Genomic DNA, 15,008 nt, shown 5'->3' on the forward strand with positions numbered 1-15,008 from the left:
TTGGAGGGTGTGGCTGCCAATCTCTCTCTCTCTCTCTCTCTCTCTCTCTCTCTCTCTCTCTCTCTCTCTCTCTCTCTCTCTCTCTCTCTCTAGCTTGCTTTGCTGCGACTGTTAATTATATAAAGCTATCGTATAAGATAGTTCGGGTACGTTTTTTGGCCTCTAGGACCCCCCCTCTCTCTCTCTCTCTCTCTCTCTCTCTCTCTCTCTCTCTCTCTCTCTCTCTCTCTCTGTCTGTCTGTCTGTATATGTATACACACACATATACATATATATATATAGTATATATATATATATATATATATATATATATATATATATATATATATATATATATATATATATATATATGTATATATATATATATATATATATATATATATATATATATATATATATATATATATATATATATATATATGAGCTGTCTGCAAGTGTTACCTGTCTGGCTATGTCCCATCTCAGTGACAAACCACTAGGCACATAATTCCCTTATGATAGAGAGAGAGAGAGAGAGAGAGAGAGAGAGAGAGAGAGGAGAGAGAGGGGAGAGAGAGAGAGAGAGAGAGAGAGAGAGTATAAATGGTGAAAAATACACATTCAAAAAACATATTTAACACAACGCTATCGTTCTAAGCTAGCAGATTTTTACTACTTAGCAGGAATCCTGAACTTCAGATCTTTCGTAATCTGGTTGACATACACAAGTCCCTGCTTTTGTGTGTCCGTGTCACCATTTGCAAGAAAATATTTGTGTTTATAACACGTGAATTATTTGTTAGTCCGTATATAATCACCCACTGAACATTTCAATGAAGAGTCGGAAATATGGTGATAATGGTATGGAAAAACAGTATCGTAAGAGTTTTAAATTTTTCGAAAAGTCGGAAATGTGGTGATTATGATTGAGAAAAAGAGTATCTTAGGAGTTTTGAAACATACGAAAGTATTGCTTTTTAGTTTTCTGTAAAAGAAAACTATTGTGCCGGCTTTCTGTCCGTTCGCTCCTTTTTTTGTCCGTACTTTTTTCTGTCCGCCCTCAGATCTTAAAAACTACTAAGGCTAGTGGGCCGCAAATTGGTATGTTGATCATCCACCCTCCAATCATCAAACATACCAAATTGCAGCCCTCTAGCCTCAGTAGTTTTTATTTTATTTAAAGGTAAATTTAGCCATAATCGTGCTTCTGGCAACGATATAGTCCAGGCCACTACAGGGCCGTGGTTAGGAGTTCATTGGCCGCGGCTCATACAGGATTATACCGAGACCACCGAAAGATAGATCTGTTTTCGGTGGCCTTGATTATACGCTGCACAGAAAACTCGATTGAGCTGAAGAAACTTCGGCGCAATTTTTGCCTGTTTTTATAAGAAAACAAAATCTTTGTTCATTGTCTTCTTACTGATTGTCTAGATTGTCAGAATTTTATGTTCGCAAATTATTTGAGAGACGATTTTGATGTGGTTACTGTCATGCAATGAATCTTGATTTTTTTTTTTATCTTACACCAACAGCATCGGTATTGCTGCCCCATATTTGTTATTGTTTGTATTTAGCTATTAAGTAGAACAACATTATTCCTATTACACTTTCAATAAGTTCATCCTAACTTTTGTCGTTGTCATCGTTGAATTATGCCTTATTATTTTATGGTCTTTTTTGAATTAATACATTCATGTAGAGCTATGTTTTAAAAGGTGTACTGATGATTTTTTTCCTCATTCTTAACCCCGCCCCCTTTTCAAGTTTTCATTGAAAGTTATAATTTCACTTTGCTTTTTCATAATAGAAATTGTAAATGTTGACTCGTGTTGACCTGGGAAAAACGTTAACTAGAAAATTTTGAAAGTTATTAATGAGTAAGAATTTATTTTTATTTTTTTTGCTATTCATATCTAAAAATCTTTGTACTGGTGTTGCGATTGTAACTTAGTTTCCTTTCTTTCCAGGTGTGGTAGAAGAGGCGTTGACCAACAGCGAGCATCGGGCGATAAAAGAATTCCAGAACACGTACCCAAGACTTGCCCCCTCTGCCAAGCAGGTCTTACACGACCTGTACTCCCGGGCTGAGGGCCGGCCTCACGGACTTCGAGGACGAGAGGGCGCTGGAAAGGCCTCTCGAGTCCTTCTGGGACAACCTCTTCCCCCAGTGTACCACAGCGCCCTCCACGCGCGCATGCCCCCCTTTTCCAAGGCCTACACCGAATGCCTCAGGGACGCCCAGAGGATCGTCCAGCCCTGGGGCATCATACCCACCCTCGTAGGCGAACCCCTCCTCCGTGGGCTCCAGTCTGCCCGCCTGCTGCTCCACGCTTTGGACGTTGGAGCCGACGTCGTCAACACCGCCAGGAATCTGCCCGTGCCCCAAGAATGCGGGGAAGCAGCAGCCCGGCTGCAGTACTGCGGAGCCTGCCATGGCGCCCTGGCCCCGCCCTGCTTAGGCCTTTGCCTGAACGTCGCCAGGGGGTGCCTCGCTCCCTTAGCCGAGGTCGACGGGGCTTGGTCTGACCTAGCTGGAGCTGTGGGCCGGGTGCACGAGTCGCTAGAAGCCATGGGGCTCTCGCGCCTCCTCCACCAACTTCCCTGAGAAACTCTCCGAGGCCGTGATGGTCGCCCTCGAGAGGACCCAAGCTGCAGAAGAAGGTAAGTTGAAGTGGGTTTTAATAGCTCTCTCTCTCTCTCTCTCTCTCTCTCTCTCTCTCTCTCTCTCTCTCTCTCTCTCTCTCTCTCTCTCTCTCTCTCTCTGTAAGCATACTTTGCATGCTGGTGTTTGTCATTCGGCTTGTTTCAGTCCTATAGTCTTCAGATGGAATGAATGGTTGACTGGAGCAGTTGATTGCAGCAGTTGACTGGAGCAGTTGATTGCAGTTGAAGCAGTTGATTGCCGTAGTTGACTGGAGCAGTTGAGTGCAGAAATTGACTGGAGTAGTTGACTGCTGTAGCTGACTGGAGCTGTTGATTGCAATAGTTGACTGGAGCAGTTGATTGTAGCAGTTGGTTGCGGCAATTGACTGGAGCAGTTGATTGCAGCAGTTGACTAGAGCAGTTGATTGCAGCAATTGACTGACGCAGTTGATTGCAGCAGTTGACTGGAGAAGTTGATTACAACAGTTGGCTGGAACAGTTGACTGGATGTTGGTACTGGGCCAGTCAACATTGTGGGTATTGGTAGGGGCACCTGGGAAGTAAATATGATGGCTTCAGTACAGAAAACAGTCGGTTTTGCTTTCATACCAAGGCCAAGAGAGTCAAGGTCTACTCAAGTGGGTGGAGTCGCCTCCCACCTGTGGTAACTACGTAGGCGATGACGTATCTTAGAGGTACCTGCTCATTACGGCAATTCACCTGCTGACGCAATAAGGAGGTAGACAAAGCTCCGGCTACGTGGGGGGGGAAGTGAGCAGACCTTTTCTGGCCTTTCTAGTGATTTTATTTTTAAATAAAAGTCTTAAGAGAATGGATTTCTAAACGTAGTCTATTTTTTGCTAAAAAATAAATTCTTATTCTAGTGATTTTATTATTTTTAAATAAAACGTTTTGTAATTAAAATTCTAGTGATTTATATTTTAAATAAAATATTCTCATTGTTAGTGAGTCATTTTTAAATAAGTCTTGTGAAAAGTTATATGCTAATAAATTCTCATTGCTAGTGATTTTATTTTTAAATAAAAGTCTCATGGAAAAGTTAATAATGGTAAAATGAGCATTTTCTTTTCTTTCTCTGGTCACGTGTTTGGCTCTTGTAAATAATAGCACACACATAAATTACTCAAAGGCATTTACTGATTGTTCAGAGTATATCCAGTAATGGCAGACTTTTTTTTTTTTAAGCCTTTTGAGTTTTCCTTTCATTTTGTTGAAGCTTCGAGTTTTAATAAATCTTTCATTTCCTCTTTAATAGATCTTTCATTTCCTCTTTGATAAATCTTTCATTTCCTCTTTAATATATATTTCGTTTGCTCTTTCATCTTCTGACACAATGATTTTTTTTTATTAAAAGCAGTAAATCTTTTTTACCCGTAGTAGATTAGCTGATTAGGTATGTTGTTATTCTGGTATTTTTTTTTTTCAAATTCTTAAGAATTGATCAGGTTGTTTCTCTCTCTCTCTCTCTCTCTCTCTCTCTCTCTCTCTCTCTCTCTCTCTCTCTCTCACTCACACACACACACACACACATCTGATCAGTTTAAATTCAACTCTCTCTCTCTCTCTCTCTCTCTCTCTCTCTCTCTCTCTCTCTCTCTCTCTCTCTCTGCTCATCTGGTTAGTTTGAATGCAACTCTCTCTCATCTGATGAGTGTAAATGCTCTCTCTCTCTCTCTCTCTCTCTCTCTCTCTCTCTCTCTCTCTCTCTTCTCTCTTTTTTGTTCTCTCTCCGGACACTCACGGTTTTTGATTCCGTCGACTTTAAACCTTAAGTCATAATATCATTAGACTAGCTGTATATAAATGAGATGAACCTTTTAAGATTAATTATTATGATCTCTGTGCCTTCAGCTCGCTTTCAAACTTTTTTTTTTTTTATGAATGACCCGTGTTTTTTTGTTTCATGAAAGACTCGTATTTTTAATGAAAGACCCGTATTTTTTATGAAAGACATGATTTCTTTTAATGAAAGACCCGTATTTTTTATCAGAATTTTTTTCATGAAAGACATTTTTTATGAAAGACCCGTATTTTTTTATGAAAGACGCGTATTTTTATGAAAGAACTGGTTTTTTTTATGAAAGCAGTTTTTTTTTTCAATGAGACCCGTATTTATTATGAAAGACCCGTATCTTTTAATGAAAGACCCTTTTTTTTAATGTAAGTCCCTTTTTCTATGAAAGACTTTTTTTCCCTGAAAGACCCGAGATTTTAATGAAAGACTTTTTTTTATAAAAGACCCCTTTTATATGAAAGACCCTTTTCATGAATTTATTTATGAAAGACCCGTATTTTTTTAGGAAAGACCTCTTTTTTTACGAAAGACCCTTTTCTTATGAAAGACCCTCTTCTACGAAAGACACTTTTTCATGAAATACCTATTTTTTTTTTCTTACAAAATGAAAGACCTCTCTTTATGAAAGACCCCGACCTGGCTTGGCAGTCAGCTGCTTTCGAGCGCTATTGGCTTCCTCCATGCGACCGTCCTTGAATTATTTCTCGCCGTCATCCGGGGAGACTTCGACTGGTGTTCGGCTTTAAATTGACCGCTCGAGGAAGTGGATTCACTTGTTGTTCATTTTATTTTTGTTTTCGTGATGTTATTGTTCTTGTGATGTTTTTGTATTTTGTTTTTTTTTTGAGATGTGTTTTTGTATTTTGTTTTCGCGATGTTTTTGTATTTTGTTTTCGTGATTTTTGTATTTTTTCGTGATGTTTTAGTATTTTGTTTTCGTGATGTTTTTTGTTTTTATGATGTTTTTGTATTTTGTTTTCGTGATGTTTTGTTTTTAATGTTTTAGTATTTTGTTTTCGTGATGTTTTTGTTTTTGTGATGTTTTGTTTTTCGTGATTTTTTTTGTGATGTTTTTGTATTTTGTTTTCGTGATGTTTTTGTTTTTGTGATGCCTTGTTTTTCTGATGTTTTTGTATTTTGTTTTTGATGTTTTTCATGATTTTGTTTTGTTGCTTTTGTATTTTGTTTTTGTGATGCTTTTGTATTTTGTTTTTGTGATGTTTATGTTTTTTGTTTTCGTGATGGTTTTGTTGTTGTGATGTTTTGTTCTCGTGATTTTGTTTTTGCAATTTTTTTTTTTTCCGTGATGTTTTCGTGGTGTTTTTGTTTTTGTGATGTTTTGTTTTCGTGATTTTGTTTTTGTGATTTTTTTATAATTTTTTTCTTGTTTCGTGATGTTTTTGTTATGTTTTTTGTTCGTGATGTTTTTGTTATTGTGATGTTTTCGTTTCGTGATTTTTTGTTTTTTTTTTTGTGATGTCTTTATTTTCGTGGTTTTGAGTTTTCGACATTTTGTTTCATCGATGTTTACGTTGCGAGATGTTTTTGTTCCGCGATGTTTTTTATTTTATGATGTTTTGGTAACGTGAACCTCGTTCCTCGTAAAGTCTCAAAGGCGATGTGTGATGTATCGATTCCTTGAATACATTGATTTGTCGTCGCGTAGATTTTAGTTTTCAGTGTAAAAAAACTATTGTGCGGGCTTTGTCTGTCCGTCTGCACTTTTTCTGTCCGCTGTCCGCACTTCTTTCTGTCTGCACTTTTTCTGTCCGCACTTTTTTCTCTCCGCACTTTTTCTGTCCGCCCTCAGATCTTAAAACCTACTGGGGCTAGAGGGCTGCAAATTGGTATGTTGATCATCCACCCTCCAATCATCAAACATACCAAATTGCAGCCCTCTAACCTCAGTAGTTTTTATTTTATTTAAGGTTAAAGTTAGCCGTAACCGTGCTTCTGGCAACGATGTAGGATAGGCCACCCCCGGGCCGTGGTCAAAGTTTCACGGGCCGCGGCTCATACAGCATTATACCTAGACCACCGAAAATTAGATTCATTTTCGGTGGCCTTGATTATATGCTGTAGCGGCTGTACAGAAAACTCGATTGCGCCGAAGAAACTTCATTGAATATTTATTCATAGCAAGCAGATTTCGCGTCGCGTAAAAATTTCATTGGAAATATTTCACTGTCAATAAATATATTCAGTATTTTGACGCGAATAAAGAATTACGATTTAGAATAACGTGAAGAGTCAATTTTAGATGCTTCGTTTCTTTGAAGTTTATCTAATATTTATTGCATATTTTTGCTTTTGAATTTATAGTGAAGGCAAATATTATTATTTATTATCTATGATAAGTAGTTTTTGTATTTATTTTCTCTTCATCATAATACTAAGTTTACAGATATGATTTATATCTTTTTTTATAATTCAAAGCAGACACTTAATCTCAAGACACCAGATCTATGTGAAGTCTCTCTTCTCTCTCTCTCTCTCTCTCTCTCTCTCTCTCTCTCTCTCTCTCTCTCTCTAGTTAAGAAGAGATGAAATTTAAAAATGAACGATCTTAACAGAAAATATAAAAAAATGAATAAAACAGGAATATTTAAAAATACGAATAAAAAGTTCGTATTTCTCTCTCTCTCTCTCTCTCTCTCTCTCTCTCTCGCGCCCTGGCTTCTGGGTTAGTAGTTCCAGAGTGTTTAATGGCTTATAAAACGGGCATAACCAAGCGAGAAGCGAGCCTGCGCAGTGAGCAGTCCCACCCTTTCAAGTCAAAAAGAATACGTAACTAATCCAGATGCGCTCTAGAATATTTCTGCTATTCCCTGGGGGCTCCAATAAAAGAGAGAGAGAAAGAGAAAGAGAGATGCGAATTTAACAATTATTTTAATTCGTATTTTTAGGTCATCACTATTAGATTGTTAAGTTTTTTATGCATCGTTGTTATGAGAGGGAGAGAGAGAAATTAATCATATTTTTAAAATCTTATCTGTTAGACTGTTTTTTTAAATTTCCCATCTCTGTGAACTGTGCGAGATTTTTTATAGAGAGAGAGAGAGAGAGAGAGAGAGAGAGAGAGAGAGAGACGTAAGAAATGATTGCAGGACGAACTGAAGATATGGCACCACGAAACACGATTGAATATACAGACTTCTTTCTCTGCTTTCTCTCTCTCTCTCTCTCTCTCTCTCTCTCTCTCTCTCTCTCTCTCTCTCTCTCTCTTGGCCAGTACCTCGCCTGGACAATGTGCCCATCGGGAAGAGATGGTGAGAGAATCTATCTGAAGGAGGAGGACGGACTCGCGGAATTGCCTCTGATGGTCGAATGGATCGGATAAGTAACCTGGCTGGCAGGATGGAGACCACGTTGAGCATTGGACTGCTGCTGAGAAAGAGAGAGAGAGAGAGAAAGAGCGAGAGATAATGGGAGAGAGAAAAGAGAAGAGAGATTGAAGTAAAGAGAAAGAGATTTAGGAGAAGAGAAGAGGTTGAGAGAGATAATGGGACAGAGGGAAGAAGATTGGGGTAAAGAGAGATAAGGGGAGAGAGATTTAGGTAGAGAGCGAGAGATAATGGGAGAGAGAGAAGAGAAGAGAGATTGAGGTAGAACGAGAGAGATTGAGGTAGAAAGAGAGAGAGAGAGAGACAGAGTGAAGAGAAGAGAGGTTGAGAGAAAGAAGAGAAAGGAAGAAGAGAAGGGAAGAAGAGAGAGAGAGAGAAGGGAAGAAGAGAGAGAGAGAGAGAAGGGAAGAAGAGAGAGAGAGAGATTGGGTAGAGAGAGAGGGTAGAAAGAGAGAGAGAGAGAGATAGTAGGGGAGAGATTGAAGTATAAAGAGAGAGATAAGGGGAGAGAGATTGAGGTAGAGAGAGAGATTGAGGTAGAAAGAGAGAGAGATAAGGGGAGAGACTGAGAGAGAGAGAGACATAAAGGTCATCTCAAGTTCAAATTTTGAGGGGCTGTCTATTTCCACCTCATTTCGATTATGGGTCTGGGATTTTTAAAAATATTACAGATTCCTAATTCTACCGGATTTAAAGCCAGAGAGAGAGAGAGAGAGAGAGAGAAGAGAGAGAGAGAGAGAGAGAGAGAGAGAGAGAGAGAGAGAGAGAGAGAGAGATTTGCAGATTTTTCACTTTTGATGTATTTATACGAACTGCGTTGTCTGGGAAAAACTATTGAACTGTTGCATGCCTGAGCTAGCTGTCAATAGCACGTAATTTCTTTTTCTTTTCTCCATATTTCCCTTAGTGACTATTACCCTAAAATTTTTTTTCTATTATTAGCCTTACATCCACCTTTTTTTCCATGTGGGTAGAAAATAGTAGTGATAACTAGTTTACCAATGGCCCTGAAACTGTTAGAATGCAGAATGATTTCTGTGGATCAGAATGATTTTAATTCTATTTTTCACTCAAAATTTTGAGAAGTCCAGCCATTTTCTCTGAACCAGAATTATTCTAATTCTTATTTTTCACTCAAAATTTTTATTTTAATTCTAATTTTCACTCAAAATTTTTATAAGTCCAGCAATTTTTGTCTCTGGATCAGGATGATTTTAATTCTGATTTTTCACTCAAAATTTTCATTTTAATTTAATTTTTTTCACCCAAAATATTTATTTTAATTCTACTTTTTTTCACTCAAAATATTGATAAGTGCAGCCATATGTGTGAAGGCTGTCGGAATACCTGGTGGCCCCATTTGGCCATCATTTAAATCAAAGCACGGCAAAAGGTTATGCAGATATAATGATGATAATCTGACCAAAACGAAGTAATATGAGCATAGAAGGATCCATAAAACTCGCCTTATATCTGTATTGGTTATCGCGGATGAACCTAAGGTTATCAGAGGTCATCTGAGGTCATCAAGGCACCTGCTATACGGGTCCTCCACGCTGTCCCATAAGGCGAGGTGATTTGAAAACCAACGTATCAAAGAAATTTTTAAGGTTTTTGCGGAATGTACCCTGTCGTGTGATTAGAGTATATGACCTGGATTATGATGTCATTTGCACCATTGTGGCAAAGTTAGATTCAGACGTTTGTCGTTTTAGTGCAATATCTTTTAAAAAAACGCCTCTGTACTTTTGAATGGAATATAAAATCCAGGCCAAATGCCAAGAGCTGGGACCTATGTGGTCACTTAGCGCTGAAACGGAAACTGAGAGTAAAGATGTTTCAAAGGTGTAACAAGAGGAATGCTTCGCAGTTGCAATATGAAACAGTTGTTAAGAGATACAGTTGAAGGAATGAAAGGAGTTGCATCTAGGGGCGGAAGAGGCTCTGCAAAGAACCATGGGTAATGTCTACAGTGCACCGCGTGTGGTGCACTGACGGCACTACCCCTCCAACGGGGTACTATGTTCCTTTACATATAGTAGTTAGATTTTCTAATCTGAGAGACTCTTGATTAAATAGATGGTAAATTAAACCGATACGTACATATTTTTACGTCAGTAATATGTCTACGTTAGCAGCAGAATATGTTCAGATATCACGCTGCGTTTTGACATTACAAAACTCTGAAGCCTTATTTTCTTTGTACAGTGTACAAGCCCCTTTCCAGGTAACAATAGGTCAAAGCCAGTGTCACTCTCACACTCTAGAATGTTCTTGAGTATGTTTTGGAGAAAAATGCTAATTCAGTAAGCTGTACAACCTTCCTACCCTGTCTTTGACTCTGGGACGCGTTCATATCTGGGTCGCCTGGTGGGCACAGTCTAGGATCGAACCGTGCAGCTTTGCTGATGGCAGGCCATTGATCTGTTACCAGGCCAGTTTTTGAGACTCAGAAAGAGGGGAAGTGACCAAGTTTGTGAGAGAATTACTCGCTTCAAGTGGTCGTTTCGACTTCACAGAGGCATGAGGAATTGAAGTAGTTATTTTAGATCCGTTATATAATTAAGGGTTTTCTATTAAAGGAAAGTTAAAATGGAATCCGTATTTAAAATACAACCCATTGCAGGATCTATTTCTAACGCAAGGAGCATGTTGATTTTTGTTTTATTCGAGACATCATGGAAATTATGTGTTTAATCCGTTGTTATTTGCTGCTTGCATAAGTTGCTTACAGTTTAATCTTAACACAAGATGCTCCGGATAGTCGGTGGTTGAATCATGCCGTCTTATTCGGAGCATGTCTTTTAGAGCTCCCGAGATATTTATGACCGTCAGCTGTGGACGTATGTTATCGTCTATACGAACGAATTAAGTTTGTCATAATTTTGACAATTGTTCTTTTACGTGTGTCATTCCCTTGGCATCTAGATTATTTGACGTGTTTCTTTAAATTTCCTAGATGGTCTTCTTTGATGTTTTGTGATGTTTTACGCTATGCACTGTTTATTCACCAGGGTATGCGAAGGTCAAACCTTTGGTTGTAATGTTTTTGGTGACCCAGAAATTAGAAGCTTTCAACCTTCTTTCGAATTTTCGTTTCATTAACTTTTGTTTTCTGTGAAAGAAAACTATTGAGATGGCTTTGTCTGTCCGTCAGCACTTTTTCTGTCCGCCCTCAGATCTTGAAAACCATTGAGGCTAGAGGGCTGCAAATTGGTATGTTGATCATCCACCCTCCAATCATCAAACATACCAAATTGCAGCCTTCTAGCCTCAGTAGTTTTTATTTAAGGTTGAATTTAGCCGTAATCGTGCTTCTGGCAACGCTATAGGACAGGCCACCACCGGGCCGTGGTTAAAGTTTCATGAACCGTGGCTCATACATCATTATACCGAGACCACCGAAAGATAGATCTATTTTCGGTGGCCTTGATTATACGATGTACAGAAAACTCGGTTGCGTCGAAGAAGCTTCGGCGCGTTTATTACTTGTTTGTTTCATTACCACTTGTGTGGAAAATCCCTCCAAGAATTTCCTTAGCTCGAAAATACTGTCGGTGCCGTTAGTCGATTTATAAACTTTCCGGATATCACAAATATCAAAAGAAATGTTGATATTTATTGATTTTTAAAAAACGACGCTTCAGTAGGGCGTTCTATATCGGATGATATTTGTCTCGTTTGATCATAGATCGTAATTATATTTGCTGGCTAAAGTTGGAGTGTCATTGAAATTTGCCCCCCAAAAAAAAAAAAAAAGAGCGTCCCCACCCCATAAATGTCTAGACGTCCCCCATCCAGAAAGAGGCTTGCTTGAAGGTGCTACTAGAACACTGATTGTTAGTTCTTTCAAATGAACGCCATATATATATATATATATATTATATATATATATATATATATATATATATATATATATATATATATATATATATATATATATATATATATGTATATATGTGTTTGTATGTATGTGTATATCTATGTATGTAACTCACGAGGGAAAGAAAGAAACGTATAGTTAGCAGGAAGAGGTCACGCTGCATAAGCTCGACTGGTAAATATGATAAAAGGGGATTTAAAGCCACGCCCAGGAAGTGTGTGTTTGTGTGTGTGTGTGTGTTGCTTTGTAGAGACTCATTTCGTTTTCATCACCTTCTGTGATGCTCTGGTGGTTGGGAGCGTCACTCTCCCTCTCACGCTCTTTCTCTCTCTCTCCACTCGTGTACAGTTTTTGGGAGGTAGAAGGTATTGTGAGGAGAAGGTTCCGTTTGTTGAGGAAAGTTGTACGGTTGTTGTTGTTGTTTTTTTCCGATTTTAGCTATATATGTATGTGTTATTTATATATATATATATATATATATATATATATATATATATATATATATATATATATATATATATATATATATATATATATATATATAGATATCAAAGAACAACAAAGTAGGAAAGAGGCCAGTGGAGATTACTTTAAGGTGGACCATGGAAACGTATTTATCTCTACATAATTCTTTATTTCCAACGTTTATAATAAATAAGTATTACATCATCAGGGAATCTTCTGCCTTCTTGGTATAAGATTCCGTGATGATGTAATAAAGCTTTTTATTACTGAAACGTTGGAAATAAAGAATTATGAAGAGATAAATAGTTTCCATCGTCCACCTTATATATATATATATATATATATATATATATATATATATATATATATATATATATATATATATATATATATATATATATACAGTATACATACAAATATATAATGTATATTATATTTATATGTATATATATATATAATGTATGTATGTATATATATATATATATATATATATATATATATATATATATATATATATATATATATATATATATATATATTTACATATATATGAATAGAGACAAAATCCACGAAAGAAAGAGAAACAGTGGAGTACTGCAAGGCCTTTCTACTTCTTGTCCTTTACTAAGCAGACTGAAGAAATATAAAAATAAGTTTACAAAGAAAGCTCGTGTACATGACAGATGGGGATTACAAAGGAAAAAATATACGCATGGAATCCAACACAATTGAAGAATTAGTAGATATACAATATATATATATATATATATATATATATATATATATATATATATATATATATATATATATATATATGTGTGTGTGTTTATTTATTTATCACATCGCCATGACTCTTTTTATATTGAGAAACATTATGCTAAAAGTCGTTCAGTATCCAATTCGTCCCGCCCCGGGAATAACGCCTAAGGGGAATTATAATTGATAAGCGGTTCGTCACCTGGGAGATTCGAACTCTTGATAATGACAGCCTCCGACTTCAGTGACGAATACTCTTGCCACTGGGCTGTCATTTATAATTGCGCCGTCGTTGTTACTCCCTAGGTCGAGTGATTTGGATAATAATCGACGTTTGAAGCTTAAAGTTTCTGGTATGAAAGATGCCATGGTGAGTGATATATCTCACAGCGTAAAACATCACAAAACATCAAAGAAGATCATCTAGAAAATGTATTAAAACACGTCGTATAATCCTGATGTCAAAGGGAATTAAAAACGTAAAAGAAAAATTGTCAAAAATCAACACGAACTCTTAATTTTTTCGTCCAAATTATCACAGAAACGTAGGAAGAAATTGTTGGAGTATTTTGCGGCTGATTGGGGCCAGAAAGAAATTTGCCTTTAGTGGAAAGAATAGCGTTCCCGAACCAAATCCTTGTAAAGAAGTATTTAGTATTTTCACATCAAGTGTAACAAATTGGTGGAACTTGGAAAGCTCGAAAGTGGGAAAATTCTGGTTAGGAAAAAAGGAAGGAATGTTTTGCGACTGACTGACGCTAGAGGGACCTCGATATTATTTATGTGAGCTTGGGTTTACTTACGGAAGAGGATCAGGGAAATCAGGGTTGTTTTCAGGTGTGCCAGAGGAGAGGAATAACTAAAATGTACTGAAAATAGCTCTCTTCGAGTCTGGCTTTAGTTTTCTGTCTTGTACGGGAAGTCACAAAGGAAAATAAAGTTGATGATTTGCTGTTTTGCACGTTTAAATTGGTACCATTTTCCAGTGACGTTGTAGAGGATTTGTGATGTCATGTCCACGATTATGAGGTAGTTCTAGGCGAGAATAACATCTGTAATACATTACACTGAAGAAGTATACCTTAGTTTAACCAGACCACTGAGCTGACTAACAGCTCTCCTAGGGCTGGCTCGAAGGGTTAGACTTATTTTACGTGGCTAAGAGCCAATTGGTTACTAAGCAACGGGACCTACAGCTTGTTGTGGAATCCGAACCACATTATAACGAGAAATGAATTTCTGTCACCAGAAATAAATTCCTCTAATTCTTCATTGGCCGGCCGGAGACTCGAACTCAGGCTAGCAGAGTGCTAGCGGACAACTCTATCGACTTTTCCAACGAGGAACATGCATTACACTGAAACTTGAGTGATGTAGATGTTCAGCAGTTATGGAGAGGGAGAGAGATACAATAGAGAAATGATTTTAGATTGTGGTTTTAAGATTTTGACTCTCGGAAATGTTTTTGACTTTCTGCCATCGAGAGAGGAGGAACTATATAAACTTACTTTCTGATGAATACAATATTCTTTGGATGCTTGAATTTCAAGCCTGCTGACAGGCTCATTATTTTACATACTAATGGCTATTTCATTAAATACAGTATACATTGAATTATGCAATTACTTTTAAGAAGGCCTCTGCTGTTGTCAGCACAAGATAGAAGGCTCTCTAGGTTATAAAGATTCAAATATGAGTTACTTTCCAAGAAGGCCTCTGCCGTTGTCAGCACAGAGATAAAAGCCTTCTGTAGATGATAAACAACCGGAGATCTTGAAGATTACGGCAAATTACATCCTACGGGTCGACAGTTTAGAGCATGACTGACGCGACGCTACCGGTGTCATTTCACGCTCGGTAGCTCCAGGAGATGACGGGATGCCACTTAGGAACCCTTCGTCAGAAGCGGCAGGTCGAACAAAGCCCATCTCCTCCTCCTCCGGCCCCACAAGGATGTCGTGACTTTAATGATATGCTTCTTGTTATGTAATGGCGTCGACTGATGCCTAAGCTAAGAGTTATGTAAAAGAAATGTAATGGTTATGTTATATTCTTACCATTATCTGTATTGGAATGGAATGGAATATAAACTTTAGGCCAAAGGTCAAGGTGAGCTGGG

At 37.6% G+C, this 15,008-nt stretch overlaps 1 protein-coding gene and 1 pseudogene across 1 annotated transcript in view; one reads left to right on the forward strand and one right to left on the reverse strand.

Annotated features, from left to right (window-relative positions):
* The window catches only part of LOC136833997 (glypican-5-like), a 794,851-nt gene that overhangs the window by 276,081 nt on the left and 503,762 nt on the right, over window positions 1-15,008 (reverse strand). The gene's annotated exons all lie outside the window — the stretch shown is intronic.
* LOC136833973 (glypican-5-like) overlaps window positions 1-15,008 on the forward strand; it is a 148,441-nt pseudogene that overhangs the window by 85,709 nt on the left and 47,724 nt on the right.

This window comes from Macrobrachium rosenbergii, chromosome 52 (assembly GCF_040412425.1).
Source record: "Macrobrachium rosenbergii isolate ZJJX-2024 chromosome 52, ASM4041242v1, whole genome shotgun sequence".
Lineage (NCBI taxonomy): Eukaryota > Metazoa > Arthropoda > Malacostraca > Decapoda > Palaemonidae > Macrobrachium > Macrobrachium rosenbergii.